The following is a 7145-nucleotide window of genomic DNA, read 5'->3' as shown; positions in this document are numbered from 1 at the left end:
ACTTGTACCCCTGGGAAAGGAACATATTGAACTTGTTGCCCCTCCCTCAAATGGGAAAGGAGGCTAAAATGATTGCTTGTCAAATTGCTATGCTGGTGTACTAAGTATGGGATGACAACAAGAAGATAATTTGCTCAGTCTCGGCTGAGAGCCTTGAGCTTTCGCAGGTGCATCCAGAAAAGGTGAGACAGAGATCATGTAAAGGCCCCCTTGTGTGAAAGGTGACCTTTAAAGAGGGGAACTGTACGGGGAGATGTCAGCAATCCAATAAAGTGCCTGAAACCACTATGGCTTATTGCTAAAAGCACCAAGTCAGCAGGCGTAGCTTAACCAAGGAAGGAGGGGAGGGGGTTTTGGGTGCCACAGAAAGGGCAGCTTGACCCCGTGTCCTTCCTGATAAGAATTGTGTTGAAGTTGCTGATCCATGCATTTTAGAAGAGGAGCATGTGTCTCAGGAATGTCTATTGGGGCCTCAAGGCTGCAACCTCTGGAAAACCTCACACCTGGTTAATCAATAATCAGAAGGAACCTCTTGCTTGACCATTGTAACTGCTTACTTAACAAATTTTCTTTAAGGGACATGTCATTCTATTACTAATGTATAAATAAGGGGGGAAAGTGTGAGGTATTTTGAGGAAGTTGGACTCTTCTGGACTCTCTCTCTGGATACATCTTGCAATCGAGAGCCACTCGAGAGCCACACTCAGCTTCGATAATTATCGAGGGTTGGGGGTGTTTTACAAACCTGTTGCAGACGTGTGTGCTTGAGACTAAGTAAAGTGTAGGTTTAAGTGAAAGCACTCTTGTGTTGTCCTGTTTGTGCCAGCCATCTATCAGTTGGACGGCCGTGTCTCCCATGATTTATTTCCTGACACCACCTCACATAGTGTAAAAGTTACCAAGAGCTTTAGGTTGAAAGAACCCTGGGTAACAACATCAAGCGGGGAGTGGATGCAAAGATGTTATGGGACAGGATTAGAATCCAAAATGACCTTAACAAATTGTAGAATTGGTCTGAATTTAACAAAATGAAATTCAATCAGCCAAATGCAAAGTAATTCATTTAAGATAGAAAAATCAAATGCACGCCTATAAAAATGGGAATAACTGGCCACACGGTAGTACTGTTGAAAAGGATCTGGGGTTACAGTGGATCACAAATTGAATACGAGCCAACAATGTGAAGGCTAATATTCTAGCATATATGAACATGAGTGTCGTATTTAAGACACAGGAGGTAACTGTCCCATTCTACTCAGCCCCAGTAAGGTCTCAGGTGGAGCATTGTGTTCAGTTTTGGGCACCACAGTTTAACTACTGACTGTGGTATGTAACCTATTGCTTAAATCAGCATCTGTACCAGTTGACTGGAGGAAACCTAATGTGATGCCAATTTTTAAAAAGGATTTAAGAGGTGATCCTGGACATTACAGGCCAGTAAGCCTAACTTCAGTACCAGGCAAACTGGTTGAAACTATAGTAAAGAACAGAATTATCAAAAACACAGATGTTGGGGAAGACCCAACATGGTGTTTGGAAAGAGAAATCATGCCTCACCAATCTACTAGAATTCTTGGAGGTGTCAACAAGCACATGGACATGAGTGATCCAGTAGCTACAGTTTACTTGGACTTTCAGAAAGCCTTTGATAAAGTCCCACACCAAAGTCTCTTAAGCAAAGTAAGTAGTCATGGGATATAAGGGAAGGCCCTCTCATGGATCAGTAACTGGTTAAAAGACAGGAAACAGTGTAGGGAATAAATGATTAGTTTTCACAGTGGAGACAGGTAAATAGTGAGGTCCCCCCCAGCATCTCTGGTGGGACCAGTGCTGTTCAACATATACATAAATGATCTGGAAAAAGGAGTAAACAGTGAGATGGCAAGGTTTGCAGGAGATACAGAAATAACTCAAGATAGTTCATTCCAAAGCTGAATGCAAAGGGTTACAAACTGGGTGACTGGGCAACAAAATGGCAGATGAAATTCAATGTTAATAAATGCAAAGTTATGCAGTGCAGTGACAGGCAGATAATTAAAAATACAAACATTTCCCATTACATTTTGGGTAGTTCCATGCTGCCTTTCTGCTGTGCATCATGCAATGGACAGAATGAACAGGCTGAGACTGACTGATCTACTTGAAGTGTAAAGGTTCAACAGTGCAACTCTTTCACTAACTGTTAGGGCTGCCTTCCCTACGGAGGGTCTTGATTTCATATCTGACTTTGGTGCAGGCAACTACAATAGCTCCTCCTCTCTCTCCAGGCTATGCAGGTAGGAGCCAAACCCTAACAATAAAGTTGATAAATCTTGTGTTTCACCCGACCAGCCACCACAGGAAAATAATGGTTAAACCATAAACAGCACCAAAAGGGTTAAACCATAAACATTCACATTTTGTTTTTATTAAGAAAGCATGGACAAAAATGAACTCACGAGGCCACACCCCCTCTACTCTCTCCTTGACACAAAGCATCATGGGCCACATCAAAGTGTAAGGGTGTACAAGGGACTCCTCTCACTTGCAGGCTGATCTCCATTGACTGCATCCCTTCACTCCTGACAGGCTATGTCACCAGCTTGCAGCTCCAAGCCAGAGATCACAGCTGTGGGGAGGGCAGCTAAACGCTCATTCCTGCTTCAACATGGCTTCCCCATCCTGCTTTGCAAGTGCTCACACAGAGACTGGATTTTGGGATTTGCTACTCTTCACCCGCTCTCTCTCCAGCTGACCTATGAGGGGTCTGACCCATCCTCCCCATTCCTCCCTTTGGCTGTGCAGTTTAAATATCTGCCCCAAACCTCCTGTCCTGTCTTCTGTGCTTCTGAAACATAACAACTGTGAAGCCTCACATCTCTTCAGCTGGGAGGGGGGGGGGCCTCCAATCAATAACCCAGAAGTCCCCAAATTGCCCTCAACTCTGAGCAGTGGCTTCTTCTTTTTATCCTTGGTTCACTCCCGAAATGGTAACCAACCACTGGGTATTTATACCTATGCAGACAAGACTCCCTTTGCTTGCATCCTTACACCACAGGCAAGGACAGCCTCCAAAGAAATTAAGGGGGGGAATAACTAACAGAACAAGAACTGAGGGGTAGGGGGAGTGATTCCTAATTTGTATGTGTCTTCTTTGGATATGCAAATAAAAGCCTCACTGTATTTTTATGGAAGGTGATGGAGGTGGGGGAGGGGAAAGGTGACGTTAAAAGCCTTTGGGGAATTCTATTTGATGTGCTGTTCCCGATCCCCCCAGTGTTGGTGCAAAATACACGTGCTAAGCTTCCCCTACTTGACAGGTGGGCTTCACATTCCCAGGGACTGCAAAAGTCAGCATAGAAAACAGGTCAGGGTTCCCTCTGATCTCCTTATAAATGGCAGTGGTCTCTGAATCCCAAATGCATCTGTCATAAATATAAAGGGAAGGGTAAACCCCTTTAAAATCCCTCCTGGCCAGAGGAAAAATCCTCTCACCTGTAAAGGGTTAAGAAGCTAAAGGTAACCTCGCTGGCACCTGACCAAAATGACCAATGAGGAGACAAGATACTTTCAAAAGCTGGGAGGAGGGAGAGAAACAAAGGGTCTGTGTCTGTCTATATGCTGCTTTTGCTGGGGATAGACCAGGAATGGAGTCTTAGAACTTTTAGTAAGTTATCTAGCTAGGTATGCGTTAGATTATGATTTCTTTAAATGGCTGAGAAAAGAATTGTGCTGAATAGAATGACTATTTCTGTCTGTGTGTCTTTTTTGTAACTTAAGATTTTGCCTAGAGGGATTCTCTATGTTTTGAATCTAATTACCCTGTAAGGTATTCACCATCCTGATTTTACAGAGGTGATTCTTTTTTTACTTCTATTAAAAGTCTTCTTGTAAGGAAACTGAATGCTTTTTCATTGTTCTGAGATCCAAGGGTTTGGGTCTGTGGTCACCTATGCAAATTGGTGAGGATTTTTACCAAACCTTTCCCAGGAAGTGGGGTGCAAGGGTTGGGAAGATTTTCGGGGGAAAGACATGTCCAAACTACGTTTCCCAGTAAACCCAGTTAGAGTTTAGTGGTGGCAGTGGATATTCCAAGGACAAAGGATAAAATTAATTTGTACCTTGGAGAAGTTTTAACCTAAGCTGGTAAAAGTAAGTTTAGGAGGTTTTCATGCAGGTCCCCACATCTTTACCCTAGAGTTCAGAGTGGGGGAGGAACCTTGACAGCATCTGTGCAAGAAATTCTCCTTTTTCTGCACTCAGGGCCTTCCTCTCCCAGCTCGGCCCAAATCCCAGCTGTATCTCACCCCCATAGAGATTTTGCTTTCTTTATATTCAGGGTCTTCCTTCCTTCTCTTGCCATCCCTTGCTGGTGTGAGAATGATCACGGAGCTAAAATCACCCCTCCAGTGTCCCTTTGAGCCCCTGACCTTTACAACATTTACCAAACAACATAATTACAGGCTCCCAGGGTCCACTAGGCTCTCTCACTCCGGTAGCCAGTACAACAGATTCACCGGCAAAAAGGGATTGTTAAACACAAAATGAGGGAGGCAGAGAAAGATGCTCTTGAGGTTTCGGCCTTCTGAGGTCTTGTCATGGCATCAGGGAGCCATCTCTCTACCCTCCGCCCCACGCAGGGCACCACGCAATGTGGGGGAGCCGATCTGATGTGTCCGAGGCCAGTGGGGGAGAGCCGTGCTTGATTACTGATGATAATAATAATAATAATAATAATTAATAATAATGAAGAAAAGAAAAAAAGAAGGTAAAACAGGACGCAAGGAAGGATTATCTTCGGCAGCATCTTGCGGTGGCTTCTCTAGCGCAGAGAGAGAATATATATCTATATACAGGCAAGGCAGGGAGGCCAGGGCAGCTGGACCTGCGACCTTTCACCCCATGCCCCCCTTCCCTCCCAGGTCCCTCACAAGGGACAGGCTCTCGAGTCTGTAACGCGCTAGGTGATCAAGTCCCAGTCAAAATCGTCGGGGATTTCCTCATTGGCGCCTGGAGGAGGGACTGGAGGTCGGGGGACCAGATGGTGAGCTGAGTGGAGGGGGAAGAGGGAGAAAAAGGGAAAGAGATGGTTAGCGGAGAAGTCAAGCTCTGTCCTAGTGGGTTCTTGGGAACAATAAAAGGGGAAGGACTCAGCTGGCATGAACTTCCCCAGAGCAGTGACCTGCCAGGACACATTCCCCCCCCCCGGCAGCACACGTTTCCACCCCAAGACAGTGTCCTATCAGTGTCCAGATTGGGAGCAGGGGCTCAGGTGATCTAAGGGTAACTGCAGCAATGGGAGATTCCCCATGAGCTGCCCTCAACAGTGTTCAGTCAGCATCTAACTAAGGCCTAAGGAGTCTGGCAGCATGAGCTCCCTCACAGCAGTGCCCAGTGAGCACCCAGCTGTGGGAAAGTGGTGTGACGGGGCAACGAGATGGGGCGGGGGCGGTGAGAGGAGTCGGGCAACTGAGCTTGCTCTCACCAGTGCCGTGGCAGTGTCCTGCTGCGGGACCTCCTGCAGTCTAGGCTCCCTCAGCCCTACTCCAGCTCTCTAACAGCAGTCCTGGACTCCCTCCACCCAGCTCTGCCAATGCCCCTCAATCCTGCCCTGCAGACCCTCTGGTTCTTTACCACTGGCCCCCTCAGATATAAGGAAATAAAATGTTCATATCAGAAAATACCAAGGTTGGAAGGGACCTCAGGAGGTCATCTAGTCCAACCCCTGCTCAAAGTAGGTCCAATCCCCAATTTTTGCCCCAGATTCCTAAATGGCCCCTCAAGGATTGAACTCACAACCCTGGGTTCAGGAGGCTAATGCTCAAACCACTGAGCTATCCCTCCTCCTGAAATTATGCTTAAGGCATCAAGATCAAGTGCCCAATGTGGGGCTCGAACCCACAGCCCTGAAATTAAGAGTCTCATGCTCTACCAGCTGAACTAGTCAGGCTGTCTGCCTCATTCGATTTTCTCTGCTTGTTTCAGAACAGGAAACAACATCACTAAAAAGAGATGCAAATTCATTTCCTTCCACTTCTGCTGGGGAAAGGGTACAGAGCTTTGCAAAGCTCATCATATTTTTCTTTACTCTTTTATGTAATTTATTTATGGTGATGGGGAGGGAGCTGTTAGGAAACAACATGTTTATATCCACAAAGGGGAAAATGAGGGTGCAGTGTGTTGATATGGAGAGACCTCCTCATTTTTCCCAAGATATGCGCTAAGACATGCACTTCACTTCCCCTTGGCTGCAAATCAAGGATGTGGTCTGGCTTGAGTGAAAGTCACTGGAAGGTAGTAAAGGTATTTTTCATGTGCTGGTCATTCTCATTAGAACCTCATATGCCATCAAGTTACAGACAGGCAGACAAACAAACAGAAATGGCACTGAAGTGAGTGTAAGGTTTTGCACAGACAAACAGAAATACTGTCGAATTGAATGTAAGGCCCCACTGTGCTTGGCCAAGTAGTCTGTAACTTCTCACTGCATGATATTACTGAGGTAAAAAGCAGATTAACAGTAACAAGATTTGACACCTACATGAATCAGAAAGCTGTACTATCTTCAGTGATGCTACTTACAGTAAAAATGGCTAAGGCTATCAGTCCTATGATTCTATGATTCCTCATGCTTCAGAGTGAAATCTTATCATCAGTTGGTGGTTGGGAAGAAATTTCCTTGCGTTGAGGTGCATTATGGGGTTTTGTGTCTTCTTTTTGAGTTTTGTGTCTTCTGTGACACATGGTATTCCAAATTAGATGGTCCAGGTTAATGGGAGTTGGGATATAAGATTAGATGGATCCAATACGCAGGAGACAGTATACACAACCAGGTGGATCAATGTTCTGATCTGCTACACCAGACAAAATAGACCAGTAATGTGATGTGGTCGAGCAGGCTATGGGATACTGAACTAGATGGAGCAATGATCTGTATTATCATGGCAAGAGGCAAGAGACAAAATCTACTGCTTTGATCTCACGCGGTGAGTCCAATTTCCTTATGAAAACTTCTTGTAAGCACCATATTTGTCCACATGCCACTATTGCTTTATCTCAGCAGCATTAGGCCAGATGTTTTGCAGCTCAAGTCATCTGATTACAGAAGTGACTCATTCTTGTCCTTCCGCTTGGGTGCGAAAAATCTTCAAATAATGGATTTAAAG

At 45.3% G+C, this 7145-nt stretch overlaps 1 non-coding gene across 1 annotated transcript; it reads right to left on the bottom strand.

The window, feature by feature from the left end:
* Positions 1-5856: 5856 nt before the first annotated feature.
* On the bottom strand, positions 5857-5929 carry TRNAK-CUU (transfer RNA lysine (anticodon CUU)). The gene has a single exon. It is a non-coding gene; the product is annotated as a tRNA-Lys (tRNA).
* Positions 5930-7145: the final 1216 nt, after the last annotated feature.

The sequence above is a fragment of the Lepidochelys kempii genome, chromosome 1 (assembly GCF_965140265.1).
Source record: "Lepidochelys kempii isolate rLepKem1 chromosome 1, rLepKem1.hap2, whole genome shotgun sequence".
Lineage (NCBI taxonomy): Eukaryota > Metazoa > Chordata > Testudines > Cheloniidae > Lepidochelys > Lepidochelys kempii.
Note: the sequence above shows the minus strand (reverse complement) of the source record. Positions and strands in the feature narration are given on the sequence as shown.